Source organism: Ambystoma mexicanum, chromosome 5q, assembly GCF_040938575.1.
Source record: "Ambystoma mexicanum isolate Mex_15411 chromosome 5q, UKY_AmexF1_1, whole genome shotgun sequence".
Lineage (NCBI taxonomy): Eukaryota > Metazoa > Chordata > Amphibia > Caudata > Ambystomatidae > Ambystoma > Ambystoma mexicanum.
Window position 1 is genome coordinate 965,631,760 of NC_090933.1, and position 27,936 is coordinate 965,659,695.

The following is a 27,936-nucleotide window of genomic DNA, read 5'->3' on the forward strand; positions in this document are numbered from 1 at the left end:
CTGCCCTTTCCGACACAAACACTTTCGCACAACACAAAAGACAACGGACTAACATTAGAGCCGTCAGGCAATTGACCAGAATCACACACAACTGACAGCCCATTCCCTAGCCGACTGGGATAAAAGGTGGAGCACAAGAGCAAAGGAAGAGCAAGGCAGACCGCACGACGTGAGAGCTCATTCAGCACAACAGTTCAAGAGCAGGAGAAAGACGGTGCATACCAAGAGGGTGACCTTGCCATTTCCAACCAAGTCCTGTGAAACCTCTGCAGAAGGAATAGAAAGACTGTGAACAATAGGCAGCGTGTGTTGCAGCAGATGTCAATGGTACATGAGACCCTCCTCCTCTGATAACCAAGCTGGGGAGAGACGCTGGTCTCTGTGTTACCAACCTTGACTCCAAAGAGAAAGAAAGCCAAGCGGTTCATCACAGCCGGTGAGTCGGGGGGATTGTCGATAAGAAACTGATCTGTGTTAAATGAAAAGTAGCAAGCAGCTAGTTGAACTGTGAAAGCATAAAGAGCTAATGATACTAGAATGGGGAAAACCAGCAGCAGAGGAGTTCGGCACCACATGGGTGCTCACTTAGGAAGCTCTGGAAGATTACCCGATTGTTGAAACTACCATAAACAGAAGGCCTTGGAAGAAGGCAAAAAGGGGGTCAAAGTGGTCATACAGGGGTCTTGTAAAATCCTCTGCACAGTCAAAAGTCTTTAACTGACAGATGATTGTGAAGCAAAGTGAAATGGATCCCGCTTGATGAAATTAGCAAATGAACAGTGTGTTGCAAAAGTAAGCAAGAGTGAACCCGGCGGAGGGATGCTGACATAAAGGGGCAAAGCCTGAAGTACCTATGAAAAGCATGTTGACAGGAGTAGACCCGACTAAGGGATTTCCACAGTGAATTGTTTGAAAAGACTTTAAGATTCGTGAATGCAAGGAAAGCCATAGTGAGTCTGACGAAGGGACGCTGATGTCCATGAGGGGTCCGAGCCCAAAAGAGGGAGCTCCAGGGATGGAGAGTCATCACCCAAACATCCATTTTGGAAAGGAACTTTTAGTTTGTTTGGCTGAATACATCAGGCACTCGAGGGCAAGAGACTTTTATTGACAAGAGATTTAACCATCGAAGAACCTTATACCTGGTATGGAACTGGTGGCTCATGCTGGGAAGGCTCAGGTGTGTGCTCTGCTCAGGAGATCCACTATGTCCTGTGATAAAAACGTGGGGAAGGGAGACCCCTGGCAATCACATCCTGACTTATTATTTGTGAACACTTCTTTCTTTATTGAAAACCCTATCCCACACCTTTCTGTAATTAGTTGTAAGGATTTGGCAATAGTTTTGCTTTTTTGCAATAGGGCTTTTTCTTTCACAAGACGCCACAAGGACTGCCTCATTTTTCATTTGATGGCCGAAGCTTGCTCCCATCTTAAATTTACGTTTAGGTCAGGCATTTTTCCACCCTGCATTTACAGTTGAATAAACTCCCTTGAACTGTGATCACTTGTGTCTGTCTTTACTGTTGCCACCATGAGTTCCTTACAGTACAGGGCATGAAGGTTGACCATACATTTTCAGGACAAAAATACTCCGTAACATTCGTGCAGATCATAATGCAAGTCACTTTCTAGATTTTTTACTGTGGGACACATTTCTGTATTTAGACCCAACACTCCTTAGTGACCTAAAAACATCTGTAAACTTTCTTAGAGTGTATTCTATCCCATGTATTCTTAGTTGCAGTGGAGGAATGTATTTATTGGCGGCGTGTAAATGTTCCAAAAAATATGCAGGAGTGACCAAGCGCAAATCAGTCCTAACCAAATATTATTTGTTCGGGGGCTTCTCCATCTCAAGAAAATATTGCAAATAATGGGTTAAATAGTGTATTTTACATATTACTTTGTAAAAGAAAATGGGCAAAAAGCCCCATAGTTGGATAGGGTTTCACATGAAAACATTAAATAGATGCAAGTCTCCAACAGTGCACATGAACATTTTCCAACACATTTTCATATAGCATTTGCTCGCAATCTATGCCTGTAAAAAAAAAACAGTTTCATGCTGTCTGTCCTGCTACATGATCATGCAGTCTGCACCAATATATGGTAGTATTGCCATATTAGAACATGTTCCTGTTTACTTTGCTAGTAGAAATCTCTGTGCCTCAATAGGAACATATGTGCAGGCAGGTTGCATAAATAGGCTCCTTCACAACCACATAAGAAGACTCCTCATATTGATTTTATCCTTGATGCCAGTACACAATGCCATGCCACAGTAAGTAAATATATCCTGACTAGCTGCACCAATGTAAGTCAGTCTTACCAATTTAAAACACTTATGTGCTTTATCCTTGATGCCCGGTAAAAGAAAAGTCATGCCACAATAAAACAATGTGCCTCACTACAAGTCGGGCGGTGCAGAATTAACGTGCCAGTTTTAATGTATACTGGCACATTTCCGCACTGACTAACTTCAAGTTTGCCAGTGGGGTGGAGGACTTACCTCCAGCTAAGAGCTGGAAGGTTTCACCACCTACCAGCATAAATCACTGGTATTACCAGAGCCGGTAATATAGGCACCTGTAATACATGCAAAGTCCCCCATGGAGTCCTATTGGTCTCCATGGAATGGAGACTAATGCTACATACTGGCACTCGTAATGCAGTGGACATTCCACAGGACGACAAAGTGCCGGTAACAGTAATTCCATTTGGTGTTATCCTGGCAGATTTACCACCAGGATACCGAAGATGTTGTAATGAGCCCTAATATGTTCAGACTGCCTGCGCTGCTCAAACTCGCCCCCATCTCTCCAAATCAGAGGCCCGCTCCCAGTGACACAGGCTAGCTCATGCACTCATACAACATGCATACACATGCATGTTGTATGAGTGCATGAGCTAGCCTGCCGGTAACAGTAATTCCATTTGGTGTTATCCTGGCAGATTTACATGTATGAGTGCATGAGCTAGCCTGCCGGTAACAGTAATTCCATTTGGTGTTATCCTGGCAGATTTACCACCAGGATACCGAAGATGTTGTAATGAGCCCTAATATGTTCAGACTGCCTGCGCTGCTCAAACACGCCCCCATCTCTCCAAATCAGAGGCCCGCTCCCAGTGACACAGGCTAGCTCATGCACTCATACAACATGCATACACATGCACCTGTGCAATAGACTTTTTCAACCATGCACGAATACAGCATTCATACTCTTTCACCAGTGCAGTCATACAACACAGACTCTCATTCATGTGCTGGCCCAAACAATATACACTCATTCATTCATATATGGCCATGCACACACGCACATCCATCTTTCGTTCCTTACCTACAGCCCCGGTACAGAATCTGCTCCACCTCAGACCCCCATAGCAGCTCTCTGGCCCCCACAGAGAGAGCTTCCTGGTTGCTGGTCATTCCTGGTTCCTGGCCATGTAAAATGGAGCTGGGGGGCATCCAGCTCTACACCCCAGGCCTGCCCAATGTATAGGATGGTGCAGAAATGCCCCCTACACCCATTCAGGCCACAGTACCCCAGCCTGCACCCCAAATGCAAGATTGGTGAATGGGAACCTCCCCAGTCTTGCATGGCCCATTAGGAATGTGAAATGGTGTACTAAAAAATGTCAATGGTAAACCATCTTTCCATTTAATGGTTTATTCCAGCCCAGGAGCGCTTCCTCCGCTGCTTGCTGTAGCTGAGGAAGTGTTCAGTGTTTTCACTGTGCTGGCTTGGCTCATCCATCATCGGTGGCAGGCCGGCACCCCATCGACCATTATGGACAAGCTTTCCATGGTTGTAGACCAAACACAGTGGCACTTGAGCTACTGACCTCACAAGCATGAGTCATACAATCACCCAGGCCAGATTTGAACCTTGGACTGCGGGTAGCATACATTTGTATTAACCAAAAACCATGCAGTAAAATGTACTACACCTTGATTTAACACAATGTATTCATAGCTCCTCATTACGGCTCCCCTTTAACGTGTATGTAACCTATTAATTATGGATTCAGATTTAGTGCACCATGTCATAAACTGGTATCAGCATATTTCATCTTCAGCTGTTCCTGTGCATGCCTCCTACATTCTTTCCCTTCCATTGGGACATTAAATAATTATAACATTATTGGCATACAGGTCTGATCCTCCCTCGTTCCCTTACCGAACCGCACTCACTGTCCCTGTGTTGTCCTGAATGATAATAGTTCCTTTGTTTTTTCAAAGGAACTTTATTAAAAGGAATGCATCCTGATCCTTTTTTTGTTTTTGATCTTTGGATGTCGTAAGAAAAAAAATAGCGTTGGTTTGCTAATAGTATTGCTCTGAGATGTGCTGCCTCCAACCAATTACTTGACAAAATGGCTGCAGGGCATATAATTGATGTTTCCGGAAATATCTCTGTCGCTGAGAACGCCAATATTTGAAATATATATGAAGGGAGGATGAGCTGCCAAGTTTGTAGTTTCAATATAACCCTGAAGTAGCTTCTAAATGTTTCATTAAGTAGGGTGATATCAAGATAAAACTAAAGCACTGTGTGAATACATTTTTAAAAGGAGACTCAGTGGCGCTATCTCGTGTCGCCAATTTTCATTGCTCGACACCTTCTGTCCTCGTCCCATCCCTTACCTTCTTGAGGTCTGCCCACACTCACAGGCAACCACTTGCATAATTTGCCCCTCGTCTTCCCCTCCCACCTCAGAGCAGTACCACAAATGGGAGGTTTTCCAAAGCTTCTCTTGTTTTATCAATTGTCTGTCAATACTGTCAGCCACTCATTAAATAACACATTTTTCTTTTCATTTGTAGTGTTTGTCCTTCATTTTTACAGATGGAATTACGGCACTGGCACCAGTGCCCATTGAGGGGAACCAGTGAGGCTTCACGCTTTAGTTTTAATCCCACTGTCTTCCCTGTGAGGTTCAGCAGCACGGGTGCCGCACAGAAGTAAGGGGGAGCGAGTGGCCAGGTATTAGATCTGAGACAACTTGGTCCCGCAGGAAAGTACGAGTGTATGTTGCGTCCAGATTTCGTCCACAAGTCACCAAAGCAACTGTTTGCTTCTGCACACCCGTCAATCGGGCAGAGCGTGAGCAGGGACAGATATGAGATATAACTTCTTCTTTACAAACAGAGGTTTCAAGCAAAAGCAGAGGTCCAGAACGGACTTCTTCCTAGAGGGGGCTTACTTCTGCAGGACTGGACCAGAGCCCACAGATGTCCAACAGGAAATGGGACATACACTTGGTTGACTACCATGAAACAATGCTGATTCCCTATTTCAAGGATGCATGTTTCTTGAGAGGCTATCATTTGGACCAAGAGGGAATGCTGCCACTTCTATCCATTCCACAGTCTTCTTAATTGCACATCATGGAAAATAGGAACCATCCAGACAAGAGAAATCATGCTACATTGGGTGCACCAGAAAATCTCCCCATTTTAATTCCACCTTAGTATCAGAGCTGACTCGAGGGTAACCACTAGAATTTTCCGAAGAAGTCTAGGACTACTTTATAGATGAAACGTGTAGCCAAGAAGGTAATGCCGAAAGAAGCCTGAAGCTTTTACAAGCTATTCCCCCACGTCCTCATGGAATTCATCCAAACATGGGAGGTGAGGTGGTGCTTAGAGAGACAGATCAAAAGACAGAGAGAGAGAGAGAGAGAGAGCGAGAGAGACCTGAGAAGTAGAACATTCAATTCCTAGAGATCTACTAGACAGTTTTTCAACACATTTCCCAGAATGTGTGTCTACCAATGGAGGAGATACAGGCAGTGGAAGGTCCCCAGTGAATTGTTTTCTTAGTTCATTGCACTCAGTGTGCACAGTGCCTATTGCTGCAGTGGTAGAAGAATACTTAAGAGGTAGGGAATGGCACAAGGATGTGGAGGGTGTGTTAATGAAGATTAAGCACAAGGATCCTGATTCAGTTTTTCTACATGCGTGTAGAAGCTCCTCATTCAAATAGGAAAGAAGTGCATTTTCCGGTCTGAATTAGTGCAGGTTGAGATCACTTTTTATATGCAGTTTCCCTCCAATGCAGTGGATGTACTGAATGCATTCCTGAGCGTCAGTGGTCGAAGCAGACGGGTGCGGTTGGAAACAGTACTTTGCTACTTTTTAAATTTAAAATGAATTGTTACTGTTCCTATAGAAACAGTTCTGGAATGGTTTCGTTTTAAAATAAGTATAGGAAGAAGTTGAAACTTATACTTTCAGTGCACTGGATTGAACGTTCCTTTAAACAGAAGGTGCATGTGCTTGAGGGTTTGTATTGTACGTGATAGGGGGTGTGACGATGGGGTTTGTGGGGATCGGGGAAAGAATCTCAGCAGCTACAACCAAAAGGATAGCTAGCCCCGAGTCCCAACAGTCATAATATTAGCATAGCCCAGATCTTTTCCAGCCCCAACACCCCTGCGGTATGCTGCGAATGCATAACTCTGCACCAGCCTTCCCCTGCGTCTTGTTGGACCTGTTATGGAAATCAGAAGACAGGCAGGCGGCAGTATCCTATGCACAGGTTAGTGCATCCCGTTCATAGGATTTAGCACTATGAACAGGATGCACCATAAATAAGAAGGCATCCAGCATTTCCGATTACATAATCCGTGTTACAATCGAAGATTTTACTTTATTTTGATTTACATTATGCCATATATAAGTACAAGTTACTGTAAATCACAAGCTAAAGAAAGGAAAAGAAGCAAGGATGTGGGGGTGCACACAATAATACACCTTTTTAAGATTTATATTTATTTATTAAACATACATCTAGCCAAAAGGCTTTGTATAACACATAAACATACAACAATTACAAATAATCATGCAAAAACTAAAATCAGTTAGTTCTAAAATATAACATCCAATACACTTTAAAATACATCATTCAATACATTTTAAAATCGGCACAATCTTTACATGAAATATTACAAAGTAGTAGATGAGTTTAATATCATTTCCTCTCATAAAAGACATCCACAAATCTGTTGTGTTCATCATGTCAATTGCATTATTAAAAGATTTAAAAGATTTAGTTCTAATCTCTTTTAAACTTTCACATTTCATAATAAGGTGGAAGAGTGATTCAGTTACATTATTGCCACATAAGCGGTATTTTCTCATTTCATGTGGGATTCCAATTATGTCGCCTTTTGTCTCCAATGCTTCCGTCATATTAAATTTCATCAAAAGATAGGTGTGAAAGCTGCTAGTGCTAGGATAGGCAACAGATATTTACTTTTGAGGCAACGTTAATAACATTTTGCTCATGCCAAAGGTCATACACTTTCATTTTTATACCCCTTTTTTGAACCGCAATCGTTGACGTTCCAGGGACGCACCCACACAACCATGTTCTATGTAGTCTTTGTAGAGTGGCAATAGTGCCAACTAACACATTGCCTTCTAAACAAAGATACGCTTGTATATATGGTACAATAATCGTGTCATTAGAAAGGGTGGAAACCTTTTCATAGGAAACTACACATTGACATATATAGGCATACCAGATACCTTTAATAGCGAACTCCAAATACAGGTATTCCACACTTAGATTTTGTGGTAGCCGCAATGGCATTCTCAAAGGTTTGGCTTCAAATACCACCATGCGTTTGACAAAAGGGTGTCCCCATATTTCAACAGCATAGAGTAGCATTGACCTAATTTTAGCCAAATAAATATTTACAACAGCAGTGACTGAGTAGCCATTGTTTCGGCCAATAAAAGCACTCACCGCCTTAGTGGACACTAAACACCGATTCTTAAATGCAGACCATTGAAGTTCCCATGTGAGCTTCGCATCGATTATGAGACCAAGACATTTATATGATGAGACTTGTTCCAAATTTTTAGAGGCTAATATCCACAAATCTCTCTTAGGTCTGCGTTTTTTGGAGAAGACCATTATTTTACTTTTGTCGGTATTGATTGTCAGTCCATTGTCGATAGAGTAAGCAACCAGGGAGTCGAGCATATGCTGTAGACCAGCTGGAGTATGGTCCAGTAGCAACAGGTCATCGGCATAGGCAAGCCATCCGACAATCACACCGTTAACTTTCACAGGGTTTGCCGTGGATAAATTAAAGACTTCCATCATATCCGACAAATAGAGGTTAAAAAGAATCGCAGCAATCATGCAATCTTGTTTCACTCCACAACATGTTGCCATATTTGTGGATAGTCTGCCAGCAGCATTTAGTCATATTTTTACTGAGGTATCGGTATGCAACAGCATCAACATCCGCAACAAACCATGTGGAATACCCCAGGAGTTAAGTTTTTGCCACAATCTGTTGTGCAGGATGGTATCAAATGCTGCTGAGAAGTCTATGAATGCACAATAGACATCTAAATTCCGTTTAGCCCAGGCATGCTCAATTGCAGATGTTAATATCAATAGGTTATGAGTAGTGCTAGATTTGTCACGAAAGCCTATTTGGTTCAATGGTAAGATATTAGAGTCCATGATCCATGTATTCAATTCCTGAAGCAAAACCTTAATAAATATTTTAGAGGAGACATCAAGCATTGCCAACATTCTAAAATTTGCCGGGTTATCCCTGGTTTGCCATTATGGAGGAATTGCACCCAACCTACCAATTTGTTTAAATAACAATAGTAATGTGGCACCCCATAGTGCTGGTTGTTTTTTGATCACTAGGCTGCAGATACCCTCAGGGCCTGCTGCCTGGGAATTTTTCAATGACCCTAATAATATCAGATTCAGAGGCATTGCAGGCCCACATAGCATCTGGAAGTGGAAAAATAGTAGCAGACAATTCGGTTTTACCCAATGTATCTTTGAAATATAAGGTCCACGTTTCCTCAGGAATACAATTAATGGACAGATCTCGTTTTTTATGTTTTCTAAGCAGATACCAAATACCTTGATTATTATTAGATATAGCCAACATGGCAATTTTTTTCCATAAGCTGATCTCATTATCACTCTTATGTAATTTGAGCCACTGTTTGTAGTTCTTTTTGAGAGTTTTAATTTGACAGGTGATAGCCTGCTCGGATAAAGTTGGATCTTTTTTCTTTACCACCATTCGGATGGCATTATGAAGGTTCTTTTTTGCCTCACTGATCATTTTATCATTTTCTGGTTCACCCACATGTTTTTGAATGTTCTGCATAAGCTTGCTGAAATTAGACACAATTTGGCTCTCAGAATACACCTTTCACAGTAGCTCAGAAACCACATTCAACAGACAGAAAAGGCTAAACTGGCAAATATTTGTTAAACAATAAAATCAACATCAATAACCAATCATCAAAAATATATAGTCATGGTATTTTCTCATAATATGAACGTGTAGTACAGAACCTGGGCAATATAGATGCTAGTCTGCTCATAAAAAATAATCTCAGTTACTGGATTTATCCAGAAACACCTTTTTTCTCGAGATTAACACTTGCTTCACACCGACAACAAACAAAACATTTATGAAATCTGGTTTGAAGATAACCCATGCCACCAGTCCTCAAATGCAGAAGCAAGGTCTGTCAAAATTTGGGATCCTGTGCGAGTTCCTGAATCTCTTGATTTGGCTGAAACCTGCCAGGAGGGTTACTCGTGCAGGACTATTGAGGCGAGGGAGGATGGGAAGGAGACCGTGAATACTGGAGGACAGAGGCATGCCATGGGGAAAGAGACAGAATAGAGGTAGAAAGAGTCTGGGAGCAGTGCTTGGATCAAACACGAGAAAGTGAAACATGTCTGTGTACAAGGAGACACTGCACGGAGAAAGGGAGAGAGGCAGATATATTGGATGAGATGCACGGAAGAGGGAAATCATGGCAGGAAGGATCGGATAAGAAGCAGGAGCGTTGGGTCAACATCTATGAGTGAGGGGAAGAGGCAGATCAGACGGGAAAGAATGGTGCTAGACGCGAGGAAGAGGGAGGAGTGACTGCAGAGACGGGTATGAGGAATGAAAGTGGAATGAAGAGGGGCTGAAGATAGGAGAGAGGAGAGGAAATAAGCAGGACGGAGAGGAGAAACGACAGAAGGCAATATAAGAGACGGGCAGGAGAGAGGAGGGAAAGGAGGTACGAGAGTGTAAGATCAGGGAAAACTAAATGAGCAAAGCAATACGAGCAGGACAGAGGGCTGGGTAATGTGTTTTTTGTGATTTGGCTAGTGGTCCACTTTACATGGTTGTTATATGGAAACATGTCACATCAGTGCATACTGGAGTGCACGGACGTAGGAGACACTGAAAATATGGAGGGGACACCTTGGGAACTTTGCTACAGATGCAATCCAAATTGCTATAGGGCTAAATGCTGAAGCACTAAAACCCCTATAAACATATGTGTTGTTATATTTACTTTAAGAAAGAACACCAAATAGTGGCAGTTTTAAAAACACAGATACACTTCAAATAAGTTTTAGATTTATCATCTCTGGCAGAAAATGTAAAGATGATTTGAATTTGTATCAAAACCGAAATAAAGTATGTTTGTGCTGCTCAAACAAATGTTCAAACATTTGAAATCTAACAACAAAGATTTTAAGGAAACACGGTTCTCTAAAACATTTTGAAGATCTCAATGTAGTTGTAGTGAGGGGGATTTGATATTGTTAGATTGTACAACTGATGTGTTGGACTTGAAGAATGTTTTATAGAGGGTCACAATCATTGGTTGTCTTTTATGCAAAAAAGGTAAACATCAATATTTGAATGAGGTTCCTCCAAATGAGAAAATCCAGTTCCGAGATATGTTTCAGCACTGTAACATTGGGCACAGGAGGAGGGAACTTGCGGTGGCCTCAAATCAATTTTAGATTCAACATTCAAATAATACCAATGTGTTTTTGTTTTTACTCGTACCTTTAAAGCTATTGCTACACAAACTACTTTGGAGCCTTATATCACTGACAATACATTGGTGGAGAACACCACACTGCCGGTGTCCTATAGCACTAAAGTGGCATCGTTGGAAGGAACCCACATAGTGAGATTTCTGTTGCATGTGATGCCACTTCTGGAGGAAGATCAGAGTCCTGGGGCCCCAGAGCACTGAGGGAAGCTCACTCAGAATGCTGATGGTAACACATGGTGAGTGAGAGGAGACCAAGGCAGACCCATTCTCACACTATTCACATGTATACACCATTTGCTTTGTCACCAACATTCACCGGCAGCATTAAGAGTGTGGTGTGTGCTGATCTGCTTATTGATCGAACATCTCGCCTATCCATAAACAATAACCTGAACCACAAAACAGGTTGTGTTTTACAATATATATTTTGTTTTCATACATATGTACTACATAACACACACTGGTTAATTTACAAGGGAATAAAGAAACATAAGTCAGAAACAAAATTTTATAAAATACATTCAATATGACATACAGGATACACATGAAATAACATCTAGAATGATCAGCCCATCTCCTTGACTGCTGTTTGTCTTCTCCTTCACCATATCTCTTTGGAAGAATAGCCACATAGTAAAAATGACCAATTATTTCATAGTCAGTGAGGATCATGAACGTTTTCTGTGGCATTCAGTATACATGACAAATTATTTTGCTATTGCTTATATTTATTCAAGATCCATGTTGTCTTTATGTAAAATACACAAAGCAACATGAGTCAATTGTTTTGGAGACATTGTTGAATTAATCAATGGTTTCAGTCATTACAAAGCACTGACGCTTCTATCAGCCTTGCAGGACAAAGCAGGAACAGTGAAGAGGATCTTCACCTGTGCAAAGAAAGCTCTTTCAATGGGAAGGATCCTTACAAAAAATGCCAGCAAGTTCTGAGACTGAAGAATATTTGTTGATGCTGGATAAGTGTTGTTAATTGTCCAGAGAGAAGGAAAGTTTGATTTCTGGGTATTTAACAATCATTTCAGAGCCTCTCACTGGTTGGTGAAAGAGTTGAATGGAAGAGAACGGAAGGTGGGGGGTGCGGGAGAGTGAAAGAAGAAAGTAGGCAGGAGGTGAATTGTTGACAAATTAGAGTGAGAGCAGTGGTAAAAGAAGAGGATCTGGGGGCGGCGCATTTGAGAGGAAGAGGAGATGCAGATGCTGGCATCAGGCAGAAAGCTCAGGGGCAACAAACTGTTTTGGAAGGAAGACAATGCTGAGCAGCACGGGTTCCGAACTCGGTCTGTGCTTAGAGGCTGGACTCCGACATGAAGCGTAATATAAGAACCCAATTTTTTATAGTGAGCACAATAAAGGTTGTCAGATCCAATTACTTATTTGCCTATTACCATGCCTGCTGTAACAATTTAGACACCACTTAGAACAAGCATTGATGAAGCCAACAGTTTTGGCTCATCTTTAAGCATTTGATAGGCATTGCCACCATAACTCTAGACACTAATTCTAATTACCAGCTATTTCCCTCATGAACCCAGAGAGCACCACAATTAGTCAGGTATTGTCATAACATGCTCTGGTACTCACAGCATGTAGCATATATTGCTACCCTATGCCAGGTAATGACTTCAAAAGCCCTAGCACTCACCATATCAAGGTTTTCTTATCCACATTCAAGGTTGCCATACCATTACCAGGTACTGCCTTTAATAAACCAGGTTCCTTTCCATTGTCAAGCTGATGCTCAATAAGAATAACAGTGCCAATCTCCATGATTCCAATTAGGAGGCAGTACCGGGTTCCCTGATGTCTAGATAGCACAGCAGTTAAAGATTCCATTACACCCAATGTGGTCATTAATGACAGCTTCCATTATGCCCACTTTGCACCAAAAGGCTAGGCACTATTATGCCAAGTTATCTAAAACCATGGCGGATTTAAATGCACCTAGTTAGCACATTGAGACCAAATTCCATTATTTGCATTTATCATAATAACAAGATACCATAAAGACACAGTAAGCCCACATGTCAGTATGTCTGTTAGCTCTCAAAGACATATCCTGTAGGTGTGTATGTGGTGCAGTGGTATAACATGTGTTGTGCTGGGTCAGAGTGAGCAGTAGGGAGGTGTGTGTGTGTGTGTAGTGCTGGGCTGGTGGTGCGTGCATGCCTATTAGTGCTGAGGCCATGTTGAAGCAGTGTTGTGTGTTCAATCAATGCTGAAGCAGTTTGTGTGTGCAGTGTTGGGACAGTATGTGTGTGCAGTGCGGAGGCTTGGTGTGTCATTGTCCACTACAGTGAAGTGCAGGGGACAATGTGTGTGGTGGTGAGGTTGATTTGTGTGTACAGTACAATACTGTGGGCAGTGTGTGGGCATGTGTGCAGTGAAAGAGTATTTATGTGGGTGCTGGAAACAGTGCCAGTGTGTGCAGACCAGTTTTGGGGCTGCAAGACTGCATGCAGTTTGGGGATGTGTGAGTGCAGGGCGGGAGGACGCATGTGAAGAGCAGGATTGGGGTGGTGTACATTCATTAATTGTGTGCATGATGCGAAAGTAGAGCAGGGTTGGGGCTGTGTGCATGTGTGCATTGGATGGTGTAAGTGTAGAGCAGTGTTAGTGTGCAGCAGTTGGGTGGTGTGTATGAACTGTGCTTGGCAGTGGAGTGTGCAGTGGGGAGGTGTGTATGCACAGTGCGAGGTGATGCAGGTGTGTCATGGAGTAGGGTTGAAGTGTTCAGTGTGGGGCGATGTGGGTGTGCAGTGCAGAGGGTTGGTGTATACACAATGCTGGGGAGGTTTGTACATGTATGTGGCTAGGGCTTGTGTTAGCTGGTTTTGGTGTTTGTGAATGTGCTGTACTATGATCTCCCTGGTCAGTTCTGGCATGTTTCTTGGCAAGGAACACTTGGACAAATGTTGTACATGCTTCATGCTTTATAATGAAAGGAGTTCCATAATGGTGAACACATCTCAGAGCACATTTCCTTTCAATATACCTAATAAATTGAAAAGAAAAGCCGTTCTCACACTTTTTAAAGAGGTTTCGTTCTGCCAACTTTTAGCAAAAATTAAAAATAAGAGTAAGTATATTAACAAAAAGTGCATTGTTTTGATCACTTCCTGACATAATCATGCAGCTTCTTGACACTCTTGTAATCAACAAATGTGTTTAAGACCCAATCAATGGCACTCATTTGATCACTTTCAGTAGGATGAAAGTCTGTGTTGGCTCTGATGGGATGGGATGCAACTGGTGCATCAACTCACTAAGCTATTTTACCACCTACATCATGTCAATGTAATAAATTTCCAGCGAAATTGCACAAGCACAGATTTACTGAACGCAGTTACATGTGTTTATGAGCAAAGTAGCAAAGTTGGGTTCTGTAGAATTTGGGTATTCTGGCAGGTGGCTCTGCGGAAGGGTCAGCTGAAGATGTATCAAGCAGGTGGAGATTTTCAGCATGATATTCAGGAGCCCCCTTTGTCTTACAACTGGTGTAAAACAGAGGCGCAAGAGGGATGTTTATATAATAATAAACTTAAAAGAATGCAGTGAGGTGGTTAATAGCTGCATATTATCATGGGAAAGGCAGCCAGAAAGGTGCCTAGACACTAAATGCCCACTGAAAAGCTATCAATTGCTCTTTGGTAGCAGGATGCGAATGATGGTAAGTTCTGAATAAAAGGCAATGAAATGCTAAGAACAGTCCTAGAGACTGCCAGAAGGAGGTGACGGTCGGAAAGGGGCACGCTACGCAAATTTAATGTCCCAAATTAAAGGCTTTTGTTTCTTTTTCATAAGACTTCTAACCCAGGGCACCTGCTCCCGGCCCCCAAATCTCCATGGTACATTTCAGCTGAAAAAATGCAAAGGCTCTGACGCCATCCCTGCTCTGGTGTGAGTGGCGAAGTCAGCAGGCAAAAGCTTTCCTTTAGGTGCAAGCAAGTAGGTCCAGTAAAAGATGTTACCAAGAAGTAGCATTTCCAGGGTTGGGGACTTAAACTGAAATCCCCACCTATCGAGACATGCCCTTAAGCAAAAGGAAGCACCTGAAGCAGCAAGGGCTCCACAAAACCCTCCTTGGTCACATTCCGAGCATACAGTGAGACCAGCGTGAATGCATGCTATGGATGCTCCCACAGCAGGCACTTGATGCAGAGGTAACGCCCCTGCAGATCTGAAGGGCCTTGGCTTTAGCGATTGGGATCTGCTCCCCCTCCAAGATACCCCCCCTCCCCCGAGGCAAAAAACTGTTGTGGAAATGCTTTAGTCTTCATACATTTCTCATCTCAATCAAGCAAGTGAATTTCTTGTAGGTATACTACGGAAAGAGACATGCCCTTCATTTTGTTCAATACTTACTTTTAACCAGGGAATTCAAGCCCTGTAGATTCCATGTGCCAATCGACATTAAATCCTCCCCTACCCCTTCTTCGCCCACAGCAAGGCTGACATTTCGCTGGATATCAGCCTGTCCATCCCCCAAGAATCACACGCGGTGAGATGCCACAATGCAAGTACTCCTCCAACAACAACCATTTCAACCATTTGTAAACAAACCCCCTCCCCCTCCTCAAACCATCCCTAAACCATGCTCAGCCATGAGCAAATTCCAATCATCTGGAGACCCCTCAGAGAACCCAACTTGCACGGTAACAAAGAACGCATTTCCTTTAAACTCTCTCTTCCGACCCGTCCCCCTCATCCAAGAATTTTCTTTAGAGCCACAATTTCCACGCCCTACTGCCCAGTAGCACATTAACCAGAGAGGCATTCCCACCACTCTTAGTCCCCCGGCCATTCAGTTCTTTCCAGTTGGACCTTTTATATTTCTCCCTCTGCCCTTGCTCTGCCATTCTTGCGATGGCTCAAGGCCACGGTTCCAACTCGGCTCCTGCTCAGTCTCCCGATTTCCCAACCCCCACCCGACCCATTTGGGTTCAACAAACTCTCTGCTTCTGTTATGGTATGCACAACCCAGCGCTTCCCCCATCTATGAGTCACTGCCTTGGTGCGTAGCCACTCAGTCAATGGTCTCAGGACCTTCCGCTTGGCCAGGGTAATTGACGCCAGGTCCTGAAACGGTGAAAGTGACATATTGCAGAATGAGATATTCAATAGGGGTCTAGCCGCAGTCATTATTTGCTCCTTTAGTTTGAAGAAGTGGACCCGGGACAACGCATCCACAGCCCTATCTTGAGGCAGTTTGGCCCTGGTCGTGACGCAATGCGTCCTGTCCAGTTTGATATCAGCTTCCTCAGGCAGTTCAACTATAGACCAGAAGAGGTCAACCAGGAAGGTAGGTAATTCATCATCCTGCACCGCTGAAGAAATGCCCCAGATTTGAATGTTATTTGTGTGGGAACGATTCTGATCATTCACCTGCTTATCTTCCAGGGTCTCATATCAGGCCTCCTAGACCTTGAGCCTGTGAGAGCACTCCCCCACCTCATAGGACTGGTCACAGAGCATATTTTCCACCTCTGAAACCCTCTGCTCAACTTCTGAAACTTTTATCCAACGCAAGAATCTTATGAGAGAGTACCTCAATGCTTTTGTGGATTTCTTATCGAATTTCAGCAAGTAGCTCCTGTAGGTCAGACTTGGTGGACATCTTGGTGGACATCCTCTGGAGCAATGGTGAGTGTGAATATGAAGTGTGTACCTGTGAGGTCACCACACTTGTCTGGGGGCTGTAGCATTGTGGAGATGTCCCCCTGCTTTTCTGCTTTGTGTTTTGGCCATCGTGGACCTGAGATGGGGCTACAGTCCAATACTTCAGCTAGGGGTTGATGCCCAGTCAGCAAGGGGGACGGGGGGCTACCATATCCGGCAGTATTCCAAGTTGACCAGAGTTCACCACAAGCACAAGGTGGAGCCTGCAAAACGCAAGGTGATAGGCCCTCCTGGTCGCAGGTTAGCCTTTGTACCAACCGGCAGCGGATCAAAACGTACTGGGAGCACTCTGAAGTCACCAGCTCCCAGGCTACTTCCCAAATCGGGGCCCCAACGGGCGATATATCATAGACCGTCACTTAGCTGACAGTGGCGGGAGAACGTTACTCACACATGGAGCTCCTATATGCTGGTATTGTGCAACACTAAGGATAATGAACCAGGGTGTAATATCCGAAACCGGTGTGGAACCAATGCTGTGAGTGGAATGCTAGGTGCAGGACTGGCAGTCAGTCAGGCAGTGGGGAACACTTTACAAAATACCCCAGGTTAGGGAATCAACAATTGTAGATGCTTTGGGCCCAGTGCTGTTACAGTCCAAGTTACTGGATAAAGAGGTGTTCACTTCCTCACATCTCCTTACATAGGAGCAGCTAAGGGCTTGACATTAATAGCAGGCAGGAAGCCCCTTGCCACGCTCTTCAATGCATACATCGGGGCAACAAGAGAGGAGCCAGAGAACAGCCCCCATCGAATGAGGCTTGCAGCTAGGCCCTTGATGTGTTATAACATGAAGCAGCCCCTCCTTCTATCAAGGGCGCTTCGCTGCTGGAGTAATTATATTGTGGAGAGGCCACAGGCTGCTCACCACTCACCTTTAGCTCCGGGGACTCCCCGGGAATAACAGGTTCTCGCTGCTGCATTGGCCTGGTCTGTAGCATGCAATCAGCAGTCTGGGACGGGGGTGCCGAGTCCAGGCAGAGCAGTCTTCCAGGGGCCACTCCTGACGCAGACCTCCTCTAGCCCCCAGCACCTCTAGAGTCAGCCACAGGCACAGCGGGCTATACTATGTCCCCCGCCGGATGGTGTATGCAGGGTTCTGCAATCCCAGGCAACTCGGCATGTGGCTCCAGCACTGACCACCCACTGGAGCTGAATAGTTTCCCTGCTGCACGCTCCTCTTTTACGATACATGCCCGGCCGGGGCCGCCATGATGTCATGAGGCAGGCCAAACAGCATCGGCCCGTTCCTTGGTATGCTGGCACTCCAAAGCTGCAGCGGACCAAACAGTCGTAGCCCCTGACATGAGGGGGCTCAATATTGCATTTTGCCTGGGGTTAGGGCACTAGAAGAGGGAGGCGCAGTGTTTCTCACCTTCACTTTGCCAGAGACTCTCAGGCAGCCATCTTTCCGATGGCGTGCCTAGCCACGCCCCAAAGCATCTATCTTTTATCTGTTCTTTCCTTACCTGGGTTGTGGTATGCAGAAGAAATGTTGCCCTCCCAAACAAAATGGTTAGGAAAAGTCACTCCTCTTCAAAATGTGTCTTTCAGAAACAATTGTCACACAGATTCTCTGGTGCAAACTGTGAAATATCAGTTTTGCAACAGATTTCTGGTCAGGCCCTCAGCAGGAACTACTAATAAAGCACACTCTTTCTTAAAGTGTGAAGTTCTTGTATCCTGCGTGTACAAAAGCACAGGTCTCCTCTCTCACCCATCACATACAAATAATAACCAGTATGTGTTTAAAAGGAGAGCAATTCTCAATCTTCTAAATAAATCAATTTACCGGTAAATCGGGCAAGCCAATCTGAAATCATTTGGCACTCCCAAGATTCCCCCTCCTGTTGTTTGTCACAGACCAGTGGATGTGGTAGGGCAGAGAAGGGGTTAAATTGCTTTTATTTCATTAAACATTACAAAATGACAGCCATTCTATTTGAATATTAATATCTTTTAAACTCTGAATCATACCAAAAAAAAATACTTTGTGGGCCTAACATTAAAATCTGTTCACCATCTTTTTAAAGATGCTCTAAGAAATGCCTTTGATTTCTCGGATTTGCCCTCCAGCCTCAGACAGATAAGTTGGAGAGGGTGCAACAGCATCCCGCTATATGCCCACTCACCCCCTACTCCACAGAACAGTGACCTTAATGGGCAATTCAAAGGCTGGAAAGCACGGGCTGTTTACATTTGTAGCACTTGGGAAAAGAAAGATAGGCTTCTAAACAGAAGGCTATGCTTCCCAATTGGATAAATAAATAGTCTTTCTTTTCACTTGCTTCAGATTCTGGTGTGGGGGGTGTATCATATTGCACCTCTCCTGCTTAAAACTGTGGGGGGGGTGTATTCCCCCTGGCCCCCCTGTTTCTTACACCCATGCTGGAGTGAGAAAAGTTGAGAAATCGGAAACCCTAACACACTGCACATAGTGGAGGGATCAGAAAACAACATATTCTCAATTTCCAAGAAAGGCAAAGGCGCCAGCCTCAAAGCGTCTTATTCAGAAGGGATCAGTGGATGGGCCTGGGACACGTAAAACTACTCTGTCCGTCATTGTTATTAAGAGCGGCTTCTCTCTGTGACATAGGTTTGAACCTACAGTTGTTTTGCTCAGACTTTCTAAGAGATTTATTGGGATATTTACTGCATGCAGAAAAATTGGAGAACATAAGACCTTCAATGCCAGGAAGTACATGTCCGCTAACAAAAGGTATGCCCTGATTTGACAAGGTTTGCTGTTTCCTGGAAGATAGACATGCAACATGTGCCTCTGTTTAAATGATGATCTGTCCTCAAAAGGCAGGCATTTTATACCGACCTTCCGAATGAATGAGTAAATGAGTGAGTGGGGTGAGTGAATGAGTGAGTTGTTCAATAAAGTCACATGTGCCACAAATCGTTATTACGGCTAAATCATTGAAGACAAAATGTGTGCAACATCCACATAAAGAGATTCTCGTTTTTTTCAATGTGTTTTATTTTATGCATTGATGTTAAACATTTAAAGTAAGTTCAGTATGAGAGGTTCTTATTTATTTTTCATTTATAAGGGGACCACAGCAATACACAGATTGCTTCATGGCAACGAAGAAGGGGAGTGGGAGACAAGACTGAAGGAGAGCAACATACACAAGGTCATTCACAGTTCTTGGTGCATTCAGACTGTTAGGGAGAATTCTCACTTATGGCTAATTTCCCTTACCTATAGAGTCCCCCAGCAGCTTTGCTGGATTTGAAGGGTTTATTTCTTTTTACCTGCTAAGAGGGAGACTCTTTTTCCCACTCTTACGCATTTTGGCTATGTGTGTTCTAGGCTATTTTGTGTTCAATGCCTATGAGATCTTTTCTCTCACCCATAGGAACCATCTTTGTGCACATGTGTTACACAGCCCCCTCCGTGCAGTGACACAGGAGTGTCGTAGCGACCCCCAAACATAGACTCCATTCCCTGTGACTTGACTACTGTCTCCCAGGGCATGTAAAGTCCCCATTGACTTTACTAGTCAATCTCTATGAACTAAATCAGTACACCACATCTTAATATGGAAGTACTGGAAGGGGTTAATAGTTTTTCCCCTATGTTCATTTTCGAGAGGGTACCTTAAAGTCCCCCTCTACAAAGTTTCTGGCTGGTGGCAGTGGTTACTACCTTTTTATATTCGACCGCAAATATTTTCCTATGGGATTTTCCCATTATTCGAGGCTAATACTTTTACTGACAGCCTCTAACATACCGCCGGTTTATTTTATTAACTTTACTCCGGTAGGTTTTATTTGCCAGAACTTTGATATAACTTCTTTCTCGAGTCTTACTCTATATTCCTAACCCAGGTCGCGGATCCTTTGTTCGCTCTTTTGGCGGGCTTATGCCCAGAAGCCCTCCTTTCGGCGCCTCTGAGTCTGGGGTGGGTCTGTTGTTTGGGAGGCGGAGTAGAACCCCTGGACAGAGTTGCCACAGCAACTCAGGTCGCAGTCTAACCTGATAGGCTGGAGGGTCTCCCGCCAAGATGACCACTCCACTGTGTGAGTGACAGCTAGGCTGTATGAATGGGTCTCTTTCTGCATAAAAGCAGGGTCCTGAGGACTGGAAGAGCAAGACGTCACCACTGGAACTACGGAACTGAAGGTGAGAGAAGCCAGAGACATCTTCGGCATCTATACCACCGGTGAAGCCCTGCCGGATCGTCTCACCACTTTTCTTCCACATGACGAGAGGAGATCTTCAGCGAAAGAGCCTCCTTCCCTTGAGCTGGTGGGGTCAACCAGTTCATCTATTGCTTCCTCGGACGTGCCTTGGTCGAATCAACAGTGCCCAGCACTTGGAGACCGGATAGCCAGGCAGCTATCGACCCGGACCGCGATTAAGAGGAGCGTACCTTTTAAACTTCGTTTGGCAGCCCCGCGGCTGGTTTCATCCCTGGGTAGTATAGCGACTCGAACCTTCCTCCACGACGAGAGCCTCTCTTCCTCTGTTGGATCCCTCGACATGCAGGAACTACCAGGAACAACTGCCACCGCAGGAACCACTTCTTCACGTTTAAGGTACATTGTTCCGCCAGGCCTCCTTTTTCCGTGGTAGCCCTAAAGGTGTTTTAAATCCTTTAACTACTTGTGGGGTGAGCCGCCCTCTCTCTTAACATTGTCTTTCGCCTCGCATCTACCTCTTCAATATTTTTCTACTAAAGACTTGACTGCAGCTACAAGAACATTTTTGCTCCTAAGCCTTGGCTCTGTACCATTGACTCTGGCTGATTTGTTAGATATGCTCTCACTAGATTGGTTTTCAATGAGAAATGTGTGGATGCACCTAAATCTTCTAAACCCCTCTTCCTTCCTACTGTTTTAACTTGTGGAGTGCCATTTTGCTCAGTTTTCATTCACTTATCTTTTGGCTAAAGTGTTACTGTCCATTACTTGTTCACAAAACGTCAGGGAAGTGTTGCTAGGGGGTGTCTGAAGATATTTCGGTTTAACTTGTGCTTTCCCTCCCTTTCGTTAAATTGTTAGAGTGCCATTTGTAGTTGGTTTTCACTGTGCTGTTTTGCTCAGTTTTCACTCTACCGCAAACTTGTCTACAATTGAATAGGGGGTTGTATATGCTTTTCTTTTGACTAAACTTAACTTAGTTTATTAACTGTGATCTATGTGTTGACTTAGAAGTGTATAAAATAAATATATATTCTCTTTGTCAGGTGGAAGTCAGTGTTTCCTTGCTCCATAGTACTGTACTATCTATTGTGTCAACCCTGAATACTGCTCATCTCCATCTTGAGATAAGTCTGACTGCTCAGCCACAGCTACCAACTAAATCTTTGTGGTACGGACTGATACCAAAGGGGATTTATTGCTCTCACCTGTAGTCCTAATCTGGGGTAGTGCTCCCTAAGGGAACTGCCCTATATTCTGCCTAACACAGACCAGTATATGTGAATAATAGGGAGGGAGTGGATGGGGGAGGGGGGCTAAGGCCAGCTGCTAATGAGTGCAGCAGATACAAACATACAGGACTATAATTGGAAACAAATATGATGGAGGGCAAGGAGGAACACAGTCAAGCATGGCCAAAGCTGGAGAGGTTTAGAGTAGCCAGGGCCCCAAAGGAGTAATCATTTCCATGCAGCCCCACATAGTCACAGCTCCACAGGCTCAGAGGGCAGGTGAGTTTGAAACATCTTTCTGAACATAAAATGGCTGAACACTGCTTTAATGGTTCACAGTAGTTTGTTCAAGAGGAGCCATCAGGGGTGACAGAGTACAGATCTAGTTTATTTTTCCCTTAAAGTAGTGGAGCAAGGATGTGTTGCCCTCAGGCGAATCTGTTCCTGAGGTTGAGTTTATTTCTAGACGTCCTATAGTACAGTATTGCAAACCCCTTACTTGCACGCATTGAAGCATATGAAAGAGAACGTGGCAGCCTTTAGAAAGCTCCTCAATGGGGATGCTTTCACCGTGGAAGAAATCCAGGTTCTCTCCTTTTATGAGAGCAGGTTGAGGCGACTCAGTAGAAGATAGCCATTTGAAAGGGAGTGCTGTGGACCTGTTGGTCCCCATAAAAGGCACTACCGTGTTTGGATGCATTCAAACAGAGATGATTCTTAATATACCGTCTTCTGAGACCTTAAAACAGACTGAAATGTCATGGGCAGACTTTGCCAGGTTAGGTATATTAAATACAATTTTGATATTGAGCCCATACATCTAAAATGGCACAGAGAATGATTCCAAAATCTCTGTCACTTGTCTCCAATAACAATTGAACAACTGAGGAGATCTAACTTAGGGGACATTGTATCTGAGGTTTAAAGACTAAGATCGAGAAGGCTGTGCTTCTATCTTGGAGGAGGAAGGTGATCATTTCAGGTTTTTCCACTTGGGTCCAACCATGTGCTGTAGTCTCTGTGCAGAATTTAGTGCTCAACAGTGTCAGAAGCCACAGAGAGGTCAGACTGAAACAACTGTGCTGGGCAATTTTCATCCATGGTTAAAAGAAAGACTTTCTTCATACGAAGCGGGCTGATGCAGTTCTGTGATAGGGCTGGATGTCCAATTCTTTGCAGTGTAGAGGATTGTTTGAGTTGCTGCAGTGTTATTTTTCCCAGATGTCTTATCCGTGAAAGAGTTCTTCATTATGGGAGGATGGGAGTTTGCCAGCACGTTCAGATGCGCCAAGGGTTTTTTCAGTGATGAAGATGCATCTAAATTCTTGCAGTCTAAAGTCGATTACCCGTATGCAAGGGAGTTGTTCAGCAGCGCAAAGACTGCCTGGGCTAAGGTAGTGACACAAACACTCAGATGACGAAAATATTCTAATGGGTCTACACTGTTGGGTACGTTTCCCTGCTTCTGATATGTATTCCCCTGAGTGATGTACCATCAATGGGACATCATATTCGTTATTTCTACCCATGTTTGGTTTTCTTTCCCCTAGCCGCTCCTCCCTTGATTATTCTTCCAGGTTCTCAGTGGAAAGTATCAGTTTGGCTCAAACATTATTGAATGGAGGATTGGTTCCAAAGGTAACGAGATATTTGCCTTACCCCCTTATTTTGTATGTTCTGTGTCTATTTGCCTGACACCTTCTGTTTTAAACTTTTTCCAATTTCCTTGAGATCACTCTCCTATTTCCCCCGCCCCTGACGAAAATCCTGCACCAGAAGATGGATTGAAACATATAGGGCGATGTTGTTATCCAAATGGACATTATTTCTGTATCATTTGGACAGACTTTAAAATACGCATTGCTGCTAATCTGTATTTTTGTATTTTGTGCGTACATTGTTTTCTATGAGCACATGTTGTGTTGTATAGACTCGGTAGGCAAGCGTTTAATGAGTTAACACTTGGGTGCTGATACTTCTGTTGGTTGGGGTGATTCCCCTCGCTGCTTTCATATATATTTATTTTAATTTTTTTGGGCAAGGTTGTTATTCTGAAAGTTTTTTTTTCTATAAGATGCAATCATCGGGGCGTGGCCGAACGCTGGAGAAGATGGCTTCCTAGATCAGCCGCTCCGCGTCACCAAAACATTAACGTGCATTAAGTCTTTTTTTTCTAAACATTTTTATCATTTCTGCATCTTCTTAACTTACTGTCTGGCTGTTCCACTCACTCTTGCAGAGGTTTTGATCTAATTCAGCATCGCCTGCAGCAGCGTTCCACTCTGACATGGAGCTCCGTGGGCTGATCTGTGACGCACCGCCCCTCATGTGAAGAGGAGCAGCGTTGCATTCCAGGTGACGTGCCGGCTCTGGGCCTTCAAGCTTCCTGACGACGCCACCTCTGGCACAACAGACCTACTGCATATAGAAAGGAAGAATATTGAGGAGATAAAACCACATAAAAGGAAAAAGGGAAGGAAGCCAAGAACAAGGATAAAGGTGAGAGGGAGAGAAAAGGGAAAAGGAGGAAAGGAGGGTGAAAAAAAGAGAGGAAAAATAAGAAAGGGAATAAGAAGGAAGGAAGAGGAGAATAAAAGAAGGAATAGAAGAGAATAAATAAGAAGGTAAAGGAGAAAGGAGGAGAAGAAAATATAAAAGAAAACAGATAAACATAAAATATTTACAGAGAATATCACAGCTAGATACATAGCTGTATAAACACTATCTCCTTTCAACACATCCCAAAAAAATCAAAAGGCATTGTGCTAAACATCTTCCTCCTCTAAGAATCACATCCATATGCCACGAATATACTACCATTAAGTCTATGACAAAAGCCTCTTGCTCTCTGTTATAGTGTGCATGCACAATTCAAATAGCCTTATATGCATGCTCCTTTCCTCACCACCTATTCACTGATAATATTGGCGCTTTAAAAATGCAAATAATAATAATAATAATAACAATAATAATAATCATAATAATAATAATAACTTGACTCTCTCACTTGATTTTTCCTTTTCCTTTTTCGACATACTTAATGCAATCATTACCCATCTGCTATAACATGGTGAGGCAGGTGCTGTTGCAGCGTCCTTCTTCCACTGTGGTTATTCTACTTCCTTTTGACAACCCAGTTGGTGTTACCTATCCCTGTTACATTTCTCTTTCCCCTTTCATACTCCCATGTCCTGTTTGATTTCTACAGCTATTCTTATTACCGTGTTCCATATACTTTCAGTCTATGATCAAACCCCCTACCTCCTTCCCTGATCCCCGATGTGCTATCCTTTTATGTCACTACTTGAGTGTATATGATTTAAACAGCATTTCTGTGGTTCAGATTCTAATATTATACTGCAATTAAAAGATGTATGTTTATCATTATTTTTTCTTTCTGATTAAATGACCTTTAAGTGTATTACATGGAACATTAAAGGATGTAAGAATTCCATCAAAAGATATAAATTTATATCACACCTAAATAAATTTAAACCATTGGTTGCTTGTATACAAGAAACGCATCTATCCAATAAAGAGACAATGAAACTGAAATCCCTTTGGGTTAAGGAAGTTATCTCCAGCCCAGCCGTAGCCAAAAAGAAATGGAGTTGCCATACTAATAAGTAAAACACAACACTAAAATTCAGTATCAAGATGCTGATACAATGGAAGATGGGTTTGGGTGAAACTGGTAATAGAATCTACACATGTTTCTATCTTAAACATCTATGGCCCCACTTTACCAGATCCCTCCTTTTGGATCTCTATCAACCAAATGATACTCAAAAATAACTTTACCAATCTGATTGTATGTGGTGATGTTAATCCGGTTCTTGATCCATTTCTTGATCGAAAATCCAATTCTATGTTTAAGACTAACAAAACCCATAAATCCTTTGTGAGCTGTCTAGCCGAAACAGGATTAATTGATACTTGGAGGCTATCCTATCCTACTCAATTAGATTATACCTTCCACTCACCCCCTCACAATATATTATCACAACTAGATTATATTCTCGCCACCAAAACTCTCTCATGCTCTATTGTAGACTCCAAAAAACCTTAGTCACAAACTGGTCATATTTCATTATTACAGTTGCAACAATAATCTGATCAAATATCACTTTATACCCACCTTCCCCCCTTACCTCCTCCCATTTGTTTCCAGTATGTTCTATGTCTGTCTACTAGTCTGTCTCCCCATTTTTCTTTTTTAATCTCCCCTAACCAGTACTTTTGCACACTCTTTATATAATTTGGCTTTTATTTGTATTTGTTTCTATAAAATGTGATCCATCATATATGTACAATAACTCAAATGTTCAATGAATATTTTATGTATAATATGATTTCTTTACTAGTTACTATTGTAAAACATCTGTTAACCATTAGTTGTAAACACTTGTATTATCATTACTTTTTTAAACAGTACAATTTATTAAAATGAAAAAAAAGATGCAATCATCTTTTTTACACTATGTACAGCAATTAAAGGCATGCTTGGACAGTGAGGGGTTGTTTGTTAGTATATGTTCATTCTGGGGTACCCTCCTGCCTGTTTATTTCCCGGACATGGGTTATTATATTTTTTTGTGATAATGTCCTCTGTTTAGGGGAAGCGCTTCGCTGAAGATGCATTAATTTTAGTCACCATTTTAAAGAGGTCTTCTGGGGTGATTGATTAAAATTATCTTAAGGGGACTTAATAAAAATGTAATCTGTATGACCTGGGTAGATTAGCAATAGAGTTGTCAATATCGTTGGCCTTGACTTGAAAAAAGGATGTCAGTTCATCAGCAGATTGCTGTGAAGAAGGGGATGCGGAGCAGCATTCAGAAGGTAACAGTCTTTCTTGGAGATCTTGAAGACATCAAAATCTGTTTCTGACCTGCCAGGTGTTATTCTGCAGGAAGGTTTTTTTCTTACCAGAGATGGCAAAGTGATATCCTCTGTGTTGATGCAGGTGTGCTATTCTGTCAGTGGATTTTCTTTTACTCACTTTCATTCCAGTTTCCTGTTGGGGCTCTTTTGAGGTGGGCCATCTCTCCATCAAACCACTTCTTTTTAGCTTACATAGGGGATTTCAGTGACTGGAGTATGATGGGCACCAGAGCATCTAGAAAGCGTGTGATATCTCCTTGAGTAAGTTACAAGATGTCTTTGGGATAGAGCATGTCTCTTTGGAGATAAGAGAGGAGATCGTTTGGATAGACACTTTGCTAAGGGAAGTAGACCGTCTGTCTCTCAGGCTGATACAGGAACAGGTAGGGGGCTGGACAAGAAATACAGGTCACACGTGTCTGAAAGGGAGATGTTGGAGGAGCAGATGGCATTCGATGTGTACCCTCCCAATATGTGTAGCAGACGTAGAATGGAGTGATAGGTTCAATTTGTCGACATATTTCAGGAACTAATATAGTACTTCCATTGGAAAGGCAGTGTAGCCAAATGGTCAGGTTTCCCATGATTAGTATTTTATCTGCTATTGCAAAGTTAACACATCCTCTGAGACAGATGCTATTATCACCCATGGTTGGTGGGGACCTCAGTCACCTAAAAATAAGCCAGGAAAATGAGAGCTGCATCACCTCTTGGACATTTGGTTCTATTCTTTATTATCACATCTAAGAAGGTTGTGGGGTTGGCCATGAACCATATTTCTGTGATAGCAAGACTACTGATGTATACAACCTCAAATATATCATGAATAGTGAATGCATATTTTGAGGCGGATCTGGTGTCTTTTAGGATTTATTGTTTCAGCTGGAGATAGCAGAATGGGGAGACACTGCCATTGGCAGTGGTGGGACAAACTATGACTTTAGTGATGTTAGGCTGGGTGCACATATTCAAAAAGTCAACATTGGGAGCTTTGGGACGAGTGCATTCACTAAGGGGTGATGTTATAGTGCAGGCAGACATCTCAGAAGAGTACAAAAGCAATAAAGTGCCTGTGACTTCCTTGCATCATAATGGTGCACCATTTCAGTATTA

The 27,936-nt window shown here is 43.0% G+C and overlaps 1 protein-coding gene across 1 annotated transcript in view; it reads left to right on the forward strand.

The window, feature by feature from the left end:
• Positions 1–27,936, forward strand: part of OXR1 (oxidation resistance 1) — a 3,084,878-nt gene that overhangs the window by 98,418 nt on the left and 2,958,524 nt on the right. The gene's annotated exons all lie outside the window — the stretch shown is intronic.